The sequence below is a fragment of the Gymnodraco acuticeps genome, unplaced genomic scaffold (genome assembly GCF_902827175.1).
Source record: "Gymnodraco acuticeps unplaced genomic scaffold, fGymAcu1.1, whole genome shotgun sequence".
NCBI lineage: Eukaryota > Metazoa > Chordata > Actinopteri > Perciformes > Bathydraconidae > Gymnodraco > Gymnodraco acuticeps.
The window spans coordinates 75,623-87,195 of record NW_022990059.1 but is presented as its reverse complement, the minus strand read 5'-3'; positions in this window follow the sequence as shown (position 1 = coordinate 87,195).

The following is an 11,573-nucleotide window of genomic DNA, read 5'->3' as shown; positions in this document are numbered from 1 at the left end:
TCAAGGGGCAATATTTCAATGGTTATCATTTATAAAATTGCTTTGTTCCAACAGAAAACTCCCTTCTACTTAAATAAAGATTTTGTTTAAAAGGTTGATGCCACATGTTAACATCTTGACTAATTGTTATGGTTTTGGCCATCATTTATATTGGTAGGGATAACGTGGTGCTTGCTGTAGTAACATGATGAGATCTGGGAACATGGTAGTATCCCAACAATTCATAAATATCTCAAGTCTGGCAAACATGATTGATCAGATGATCAGACATTATGTAAACAAGACAAACTAAAAGTGCACATAAGCAAGAATGGCAGATTCAAGTTAAACTAGGAGGTCATCTTTTAAACGGATGCACGTTTGTAAAATATTATTTTTAATGTTAACTCTAGTCACTCTTTTTCCAAATTATGTGTAAGAACCTGGTTTTACTTTAAATAATGAGGATGGTAAGGGTGAGTGCTTCACAAACAAATCAGGAAATAGCAAACTAATGGGTCATAATTGAGGGCTGTCTTCAAAGCCTTGTTCTAAATATTTTGATTAGTAAAGTCGAAATAATACAATTTGAAAAAAAAGGACCTTTCAAGCAGCTCTTCTAGTTGCACTCAGGTAAAGTGATGTCTGGAGCCAACATGCTATTGTCATCTCACCGCTCTAAAAGACATATTGACAAACTGGCTGCATTCTTTCATTTATTATCTCTTATTTATTCCATTCATTAGGCAATATTTGCCTAAGCTGTATGATTCATCACGTGTGGTCAGTGTTGCTGTGCTAAAAGATGCTCTCCGTGCTTCGCCCTCCGTCATGGTCGACCTTTAAGGTTCTGCCATTTTTACCATGCACATTGTTAAAATCTGAGTCACTGAACTCAATGAAGCTCTTTCCATGATGCTTCACTAGGGGTGTAACGGTTCACAGAAGTTACGGTTCGGTTCGTACCTCGGTTTGGAGGTCACGGTTCGGTACGGTTCGGTACAACAAGAAAAAGCAAAAAAAAGTCCCAAATGCATAATTCCAGGTTTGTTGTTATTTATGTTTGAACAGTAGTGCAAGTTTCAGTTTAAAAATAAAGAACTCTGACATTTTGAATAATTAACTGTATTAAACAGTTAAAAACAAACCATACACAGTACCACACACACTCAGATGGCCATATTATCTATAATGGCTGATGTCAAACAAAAAGGTTTCATCAAGCTGTAAAACTAAAAAGGATGTCTTGAAAATATGACATCATAAATAATAAGAAAGTGTTTCAAGAGCGCAAAGTCGTTGAAAAACATATGCCAAAAGCTTCCGTTATTTATTTTGGTCTCACTGCTTTCATGTCTCTTGGCTTCTTAAAAACAGCGGGGATCAGCTGTTGAACTGCTGTTGTCTTTTGCCGGGCTCCGGTGATTGGCAAATCTGGGTGATGCCTTCTGATATGATTTAGCATGTTTGTCGTGTTTTGGCGTTACCATTAGCATACCGCACCACTGTAGAACAACGGCGACACACCGTCCTCGTCCGATCCACCACTCGTCCGATCCACCACTCGCACACTTAATTGTTATTGTAGTCCACAGGGAACCCGAAATGTTCCCACACAGCTGATTTAAAAGAAGCAGGTGGGTTCTAGCTCCTGTGTGTTATCTGAAATGGCCATACTAACTTTTCTTCTTCTTGTATTTTGTTCGTTTTGTTGTTGTGTTTCTTCTTGTTCTTCATTTGTTGTTTAAGGGCGGCTGGCAAACAGCTTTTAGACGCAATACCGCCCCCTGGATTATAAATAGTGTAGTGGATACTGCCCTGAATGACAGACTTTTTTCCCACTCGTAAAAAAAAGGCGTATTCGTCGTGTGACTGCACGTGCCGAACCGTGACGTCTGAACCGTGACGGTACGGGACGAATACGGATACCGTTACACCCCTATGCTCCACAGAACCAGACAAATGGAATCTTCCTCAAACCCAATCCAACACACACTACATTTTTCTTTAAATGCTTTTTTATGGTTTGGAGATTCCTTTATCCCTTTGAGAAAGACCTTGTCACTGAAGGTCTTATTGCTCATTGCTCTTTCACTCCATACTTCTTTCTGTTTCCTTTCCACCACTTCTTACGCTGCCCATCCTTCACCATGGAGCTGTAATGGCTTCAGCAGATGTGATTTTGAAGTAGCAGATAGTAGCTACTGTGTCAACGTGTTCTGGGTTCTTGTTTATGGCTGTAACTAAGCCCTGTAGGCCAACACCAGCCCTGCTGTCTGTCAGATGTCCACTGCCAGCCGCCACACACAGAGGAACACAGGAGCTTAAAGAACCCAAGCAGAGGTTTCGCCCAATCAACACAGTAAATCCCATGTGCTTAAAACGTATATTACGGATATCCATTTCCCAATTCGTGCTGTCATGTACATGAAAAAAAAGTAGAGAATTGTGGGTCCTGCTTTTGATTCAAATGTTCAAAGTTAAAGCTTATTTTCATCAATTAAAATAAAAAATGTGGCAACCCTCATCATAATGAATCACCTATACTGTACACACAATGTTTTGTTACATTTACGAGAATTGTATTATGCAGTGATCTGCGAAACTTTTCTTGGTGGTGGATATCTTTTGGAAACTAAAACATGGCATATAAACAATTATGGGGAAAGGAACCAATTTGAATGTATGATGTTGAAGGTTGAATGGTTTATAAAAAGGATTTTGTTGATTTGAGATTGGAAGAGAGTTATATATTAGGCAAGGCAAGGCAAGTTTATTTATATAGCACTTTTCAACACAAGGCAATTCAAAGTGCTTTACAAAAAATGAAAGACATTAAGAAAAAGGCATTTAAAAACAGTCATTAAAAAGAAAAGCTAATAAAAGAAACATTAAAAGAAAAAATACATGGATACAAGTTACAGTGCAATCTAAGATATGAATAGTTCAATTAAACATTAAAAGAAAAAATACATGGATAAAAGTTACAGTGCAGTCTAAGATATGAATAGTTCAATTAAAAGCAGCGACAAAAAGAAAAGTCTTCAGCCTGGATTTAAAAGTAGTCAGAGTTGCAGCGGACCTGCAGGTTTCTGGGAGTTTGTTCCAGATATTTGGAGCATAATAACTGAACGCTGCTTTTCCATGTTTAGTTCTGACTCTGGGGACAGAAAGCTGACCAGTCCCTGAAGACCTGAGAGATCTGGATGGTTCATAATTTAGCAGGAGGTCAGAAATGTATTTTGAGCCTAAACCATTCATTGCTTTATAAACCAGCAGCAGTATTTTGAAATCTATTCTTTGACACACAGGAAGCCAGTGTAAAGATTTCAGAACAGGAGTGATGTGATCCACTTTCTTAGTGTTAGTGAGGACATTAGCTAGTAGACGGCACATAAACAACATTTCTCCCTGTCAAACCCTTATGCGGGATATCACTGGAAGATCAGCATTGGAAGGAGCTTAGACAGACAAAATAACAACGCATGAAGTATAATATTTGCTTGATCGGCAAGATAAGCAAATGTTTTCCTGATTTCAGTAGAATAGAAGGGTTTATTCTTCCGTTTGTTTGGAAACAGTCAAGAGTTATCTGAAGTACATGTTTCTAACAGAAGCAACAAGGGCATCTAACCAACGAGTTCGGAGGAATTCTTACCATTACTGATCCCACTGTTTATATCAGTAACTCACTATGTCCATGGCCTTTCCAGTAAACTCTGTGCTTTGGTTACATCAATACAAATGACACAAATGGTCTTGAAGAATTATACAAGCTTGGGCATAATACATCTGGTGTGTGTCTTTTTTAATTGTGTATAAGGGTACAGTGGTGTGTATCTGAATTATTTGTCCCTACTTAAGAGAGAGGTAGCTTCAGATCAAGCTGGTGAGCTCGTTTCCGATACGTCTTGCGTGTCCTATGCTGGCATTTCCTATCTAATCCTCCTTGCAGACTCCGTCTGAAACTGATCTCTTTTTGTCTAAGCATACCAAAGAATGGCTCAGGACAAAGGAACGATTCTAAAAGCTAATAAAACCTTCAGATCAAAACACACTGTTCATTTAATGTGTCACGTTTATGTGAAAGACGAAAGACATTCTGGATTCTTATGTCTAAATCTTGTGCAATGTCATTCCTTCACAGGCTCATCACATGGTGTGTCAAACAATGTTGGTGGTTTCTCAACAGTTAGGACTCTTAAAGCCCGGATACAACGGGCCAATTTCGGCCGTCGATAGATGTCTGGCCATCGATGAGCGTCCTGTCGCCCTACTCAGATTGGTGTGTCCAGCACCATTGTGTCTTTTTGGCCAAGACGCAGGAGACGTGAGGCAACACAACAATCGGGTCCGTCGGGATGTGTTCTTTGGTGTCAGGGCCTTTACAGACCAGAAAACAGCTTAACTTTAACCCCACATCATTGTTGTATCAAATGATAAGGCTGGCATTATCTTAGTTTCATCAGTTCATCTCTTTCATACGTTCTACTAGCTGAGCCTACCTGCGGCAAAGTGTTGCTACTGAGAATGTAGTTATTTTAAAACTGGTCACAAATCTAGTGCTTCATTTTTCTGGGGGATTATTTTACTCTATGTGGTGTACCACAGAGAGCTTAAAGCAATAGGAAGGTGATCGCGTAATAGATTTGAAAATAAACTATGACCATTGCAACAGTGTGGCCCTTTGATTTGCTCTTATAACACTTTTTAGACAATAATATAGCACAGACAAAATCAAATATATATGCAAAATCTTCAAAGTGAATGCAAGTGTTTGCACAGGACATACATAAATGCATCTTGATTCAACCTCAGTTCTACAGCACTTTAAGATGCAATACTATAATCCTACTTGTTTTCCCTATTACTCAGAATATATCTGTGTTGAGTTCACAAGGCTCCTGGTAAATAACAGTGGCTTATAGACACAGAATAAAAACATATGTTGCTTAAATGTCCAAGTTTTTCTCAATGTCACTCCTGCACTAACTCTCATTTTATGTATTTGGGGTAAACAGGATGGTGCTTGGAGTTGTCTGATGCAATATTGCAGTGTACACTAGACAGGCAATTTTGTTGGTGTTTCTGTAGCTCCATGGACGTGAGATCGAACAGGGAATGACTCTCCTCATGCATTCACACACTGGGAGTGTTTTGACTGTTGGTTAGAGGTGTGGGGCATCATGCCTGGAGGTTTTCTGGGGGTGGTAATGGAGCGTTTCCTAAAAGTTATGATCTCTAATAAGCATACCACTCTTGTTTTCTTACTTATGTAATCACCCTCAGGGTTCTTACTAGCTCTTACCTGGTTGGGAAAATATTAAGATTAGTCAGAGCAAGAAACACCCTGGGAACTCCATGGTGTCATAAAGTTGTCATAAAAAAAACTTGAGCTTGAACATCATGGATGTCTCCTGCCCTTGTATAACCTTCAGCTCTGTACATTCAGAACATCAATGTCAGATGGCATGCTGATAATGAAGCATCTCAGTCTCAACATGCTGGAGAAAGAAACATAAAACCCATTTCAATCCAACATAAAGAAACCCGACTTCTCACCATACAGGTTGTGTTTGGACATGTGTATGTGAGTCTGTAGCTATGTGTGTGTGTGTGTGTGTGTGTGTGTGTGTGTGTGTGTGTGTGTGTGTGTGTGTGTGTGTTGACCCAGTTTAACCCTTTAAAGACTCTGTGGTGTTTCCAAGAAGTAAAGCCAAGCCAGCTGCTGCTGCTTTGTTCCTCTCACAGGTGTCTTTTTTAACTCACCTTTCACAACTTTCACTGCATCCCTTCCTTCCCCCTCTCTCCTCCTCAGCCTTTACAATTTACCTTAACCCACTGCCTCTGTCTGCTTTGCTATGCACCTTACCTCTCTCCTAGTGCCCAACTCAACTGTGTTTTCAATAAAGCATATAAGGTGTGAATCCAAAAACAATGGTTCCATTTGATAAACCTTTTACCAACACATACTTGCTGTCAACTTTTAGAAACCAACCCTATTGTTGCTTCAAACAAGACTCTGTGATGCCTAATCACGCAAGCGGTGTGACCATATTATAACAATGGGAAAATAAATGTTACTTGGTTTAATGGTGCCAACAATCAACCACTAACTATAACTATGTCATCAAATGTGGCAGATAAAGCTGTCAAATGTGTTATCGTTACAAAATGCTGAACAATTGTACATGTTATATTTGACAGTGTAATTATATGTAGACAACTGCAGAACAAGGAAATATGAATGACACTGTTATTATTGGATGTCACAGTGTACTAATTACAGTGTCATTTTAAGGCCTCCCATGTTATTTTAATGACATATCCCTTTGATACATTGGAAATATCGTGAAGGATCAACCAAAGTGTCATTTGAGATGATATACAGCAGTCAGAAAACAAATCTGGCAGGTTATCACTTGTTCATGTCTGTTTAGCACCTTGGTTACCAGAAAGCATTTATGATGCTCAATTAAATAACAATTTTACACCTGCATAGTCATCTGACCACAGAAACCGATCAGTATGTAAGAGACAACGCCTATAATCACAAAAGCAAGATAACTTAAAGATCAGAGCAACTTCATGGGCATTACAACATGAAAAGAGTAATACTGTGGTCTTGTAAAGCTTTGAAAAAGTGGATGTCTGAGGTTTCTCCCTTATGACATGTTGATACATAATACTTGCCTCCTCCAATTTATGGTGAAAATGTTTTCATTCATTGGAAGGAAAACAAAAAAAAAGTCAGGCGGGAGGAGACAATTTAATATAAAATGGAATATAAAACAGTTTATTTGATTCCATCCCTGCTGAGTCAACGTACGTATCCTCTTTGGTGTCTTTTGTTTGGGAAAGTAACCACTTCAGATTCACAAAAAGTATTTCTGCACAATCTCACATATCTTTGTTCTCTTAGAGTTCTTTATATTTGATGTCCTATAGTCTGCTGTGCAAATGTCCCACCCGTAGTTTCCTGACTGCGATGGGTGGTGTCCAATCTTCCTTTAATCCTGATCTAGACTGCACCAACTCCTGGAGGGAAGTATCTGTCCACCAGCCACCAGCTGGTTGCCCACTGTTCTGCACTGTTCAGCGTGTAACTGCAGTGTGTCATTTTAAAATGGATGGTTGCCACAGGTTTGGTTTTTGTATGATACAGAGTGTTTGTTGGCAACAGGACAAGCACATGTACCTGCGTGAGCTTGAGGTCATATGTAATGTAGCGTTAATGACCACAAACATTGATTGAAAGTGGAAAATGCTTTAACAGATTGAGAGGAAATAATTATAATTATCAGTGTGATGTGTAGACATCAGACCATCCGTCATCATGTTCTGAAATGGTGAGGTAGGCTGTGAGTCACAGAAGTTTCACATTTGGGAAAAGTGGTGGTTTTTGAGACCTTGTGGCTCATATTTATGGAATTTGGGGGAAAGGGGAAAATGTGTCTCAAAGAAAAATAAAGTTAGAACTGATGGTAATTGGATTTATTCACAAATTGCGACTAAGTTTCAATATAAACTCTATCTTTGGGATCCCTGTATGATTGCTTCTGTGGAGCTGACCACAAATAGATTTTAATTTGCGGATAAGGAGGCGAGCCAAGTGATTCCTGCTCAAAGCTGCTCCCATGTTTTTGCATGTATTCCTCATGGGAGATGTACTGTACCCAGCTCCATGCATTCAGCATTTGCTTCCAGATTTGTTGTATTTTTTGTGAAAAACCATTACAGGCTCCGTTGTTAATCAGGCTTTATGGGTAAAATACTGTACTCAGAAGGAAATCCAACCGCAACAATGTGTTTTGAGGCAGAGAACTAAGCCTACATGTCTATGAGTTGTGGGCTGTAAAGCAATGGCCCCTTAGGCCAGGGCTCCATTACAGGACACAATGCCCTCTGTGTGTGAGAAAAAGCCAGCCGCTAAACCACTATGCTAAAGAGTTGGGTTATTTGGATACCATGAATGTATCATTAAATACTAAACAGCTAAAAATATTTGATTAAAAATCTACAATGTATGGATTAAAATAGATTAAATACATGGATCCTTTGTTAAAACATGTTTGTTTATATTGGTCATACAACAATCGAAGAGTCCTTATCAGAGTCCAGTTTTGGGATGAACAACAGCATATGATCTTTAGACTTAAGAAGCTCCTCTCCTTAAGCTCTGGCGCGGACCCAGATGTGAAATGAACACAAGATGTTGCTAGATTTACTATGATGCCAAAATCTCTGGGAATTGGTTACAGTAGCAGTGGGGCATGTCCCAGAAACAATGGTGAGAGAGGCTAAAGGTTATTACACGTACTAACCCAGCACACAGAACCACAGTAACAGACACAGGAACACATAAACACACACATTGACTTTGGGTTTGAATGAGCGCGGTTTCCTCTAAGAGTAGATTAAGATGGAAACTGTGGGAACAACTAGAGAACTATTCCACTTGGGAAAACAACATCTTCATATTATCTGAGCAAATGAAAACGTGTGTTTGTTTGGTTTTTCAGGAGGCTCAGGTATGATTTTGTGTTGTTCCAGATCCATCTGCACATATCGTGCATGGTGTGTATGAGTGTGTGCCCGGCTGTTTCCTAGCCTGTGAACGTGTGGTGGGACAATAGCGGGATTCTGCCTAGCGAGGCCGTGGGAGGAAGGGGACAGAAGAGTCAATGAGTGAAGAGGCTTCTGGGATGCGTCAGCGCAAGGCCATGATGAGGGTGTAGGAGGACGAGCCCTGTAACTCAACAATGTGGAGGGACAGCCATTCAGTCGCCTCACAGGATGACACGCACATGCACACAACCACATGCACACAACCAAAGAAACACACAGTCAACAAAAGGTGCAGGTGAAATAAAGCCATTCATCCACCTTCCTTGTGATATATGGAGAACTGGGCCAGGGAGCCTCAACCAATGACTGATTTTTTGGCGTAGGTTTTCACTGACCATTAAGGAAAAGAAAGGATGAATGAAATGGTAAATGTTAGAGGAGAGATGAGTCAACCAGTGAGTAGAGTATGACCAATGTTTGTGCAAAAAAGATGAGGTACGTCATGCAGAGTGCTTTTCTAATTATCGGGCCCATTAACAATAAGAAAAAGTCATTTTAAATGGCAGATGTATTAGGGTGATGAAGGGGTTTTATAAGGTGTGCTTGTAAAGTCACTCTAATGTGCCCGATTGTTAAGTGTGTCGTGTCTAAATTAAAAAAGGTAGCTTATGTGACCATGCTAGAAACCAATGAATAATTCTTCTTTTTAATTATTGTACCTATTCATTTTAAAGGCAAAGGAAAAGAAAGTGATAATTAGCGTCATAAGAAACTTTTTTTGACTATTATCTATATAACATGATGAAAGAGATACCTACGTCTCTATCAAATAGTCTCTTCTTTGCTTCATTCTCGCTAGGCTAAAAACGGGCAACCAATGTAAAAGGGTTGGTTCACTCAAATTACAAAAGATTAATAAAAAAGCTAAAAAACATGCTTTCCCTCTTACAACTAGTTGTATCTTGTCATACAGATCAGTTATCTGTCTAGGTTTGGAAATACCCGTTTTAGAGAAGTCAACAGCATGTTATTATTATTCTTAATGCAAAGAACATCTCCTTTTAAAGAAATACAATATATATATAACAAACAGTGTCACAATACCTCTCAGTTTGTCACACTGTCAACGGGTCTCATATAGGAGCTACCGTTCAAACACCTTAGCTGAATGTCAGAGGCACATGAGAAAATATGTTTCTGTTTAGTTTAGCTGCATTTAACTTCTTTTCCCTGGAAGTATGACGTCATTCCTTTAATTTATTGAAATTAATGGGGATGTTTGCTCTTCTGTTTCAGGAGGCTTCTGCGTCCCTTTACAACACCTTCAGGCCATGGAGAAACCTGTCCAACCACTTCCCCCCCGATACCATCAAGATTCATATCAAGCGTGGCTAAAGACTAGTTTGTTTTTTGGAAGAAAACACTGTTTTGAATTGCATGTGGATTGTATGCGGGTGTGCAGCATGGTGTCTATGTGTGCGCATATCAAAAAGGAAACAACCAACTACCGAACAAAGCAAATGATGAAGATGGTGTAAAATTGAGCACGATGCATCTTTGTAATTATGCACTGTTGAAGCATAAAGGAAAGACGTCAAGTCTTTGCAGGCATTCACTGGAATTTATAGAGCTGTAAATTGAAGACCACACAATAGGGCCGGATAGTGACTCATCACAGTTATTATAACACGCATGCACATGAACTGTAATAATGATTAACAGCAGATTTTACAGCACCGATCACTGACAAAAAGCCTTATTTACATGTCTATGGGCAGGGTGTTTATTTCAATTGTTGAATAATCATATTAAAACATGTCGTTATCAGATCTAACTGATATTCTTTGTGTAAATAATAGAGGGGACCAAAACATTAAACTACTACATGAAAAAGGTTAAGCAGTTTTCAGACTCATACTTAAAATGCTTAGACAAAAACCTACTCAAGGTTAACAATACTGTTTTTAAAATAACCTTCATTTCTCTCAGCCTGAAACAAAGTAAAACTAATGCACATAGATCGTCTGAAGCAGTTGCAAAATGCCTGAAATGTGAGGATATCCATGCACTCTTGACCTCCTAACCACCCTCCAAGCCCAAAAGGCTCACCCCTCCTCATCATTTCTCACCCTTAACCAACCCCAGCGTGGGGTGCAGGGTCAAAGTTCACTGTCTGGTGGGGTTTCCCCTTTCAAGCTCAGCCTCCATAACAAGAGCCAAGGCAGTTTTGACAGTGACAGAATCTTTAACACATGCACACACGCACATCAATAATTGTCGCGCAGAGAACATACAAAAGAGCCATGTCAGCTTTGGGGAAATGCCCGTTTGCCTTTGAACTCATAAGAGGGGGTCAACATTCTTGAGCAGAGAGAAACCTCTCTCGAGTTTTGACCTGTGTTATTTCTTCCAGGGCCCATTTACTCGAAATAGAGTTGTCTCATCACCGAAACAGGAACTGAAATCAAAGTAAAATCATTTATATTTTCCTAAGAGGAGGAGAAAGGGATGACACTGACACACAATCCTTCCTTTCTCTAATTGTTCTCTTTTCCCCCCCTCTCCTCTCTGTCTGTCGGAGCAGAAGGGTGGGATGTCTGTCTGCTCAGCGCCAGGGGCTCTGACAACGATACGGTTCAGGTCAGAGAGACGCTGTGAAAGAGAGAAACGCAAAGAACCAGAAAAAAAAGGTGAGAAGGCAAGATGGAGAGATGGGAAAATAAAGATGCATAAACAAAAAGATGGAGAAATGTCAGAGAGGGACTGTTGTGATACTGGAGCCTGAAGGCCTCGTTGAATGCAGGGTGTGGCGGATCTCTGCCCAGGGTGAGGGGATATCATAGTTGCAAGGTTTGACATGTTGCTTTATTCACAATTTCTCTCTCAATTTGCCGTTGACAAGTAGCAGAGATACATTCCAGGTTGCAACAGACCATCAAAGCTCTATTATTGTAACTCCACACATGTGTACTGTACACATGTTCAATGTAGCAAAAGGCTGTGTGTATTCACAATGTAGAAAATGG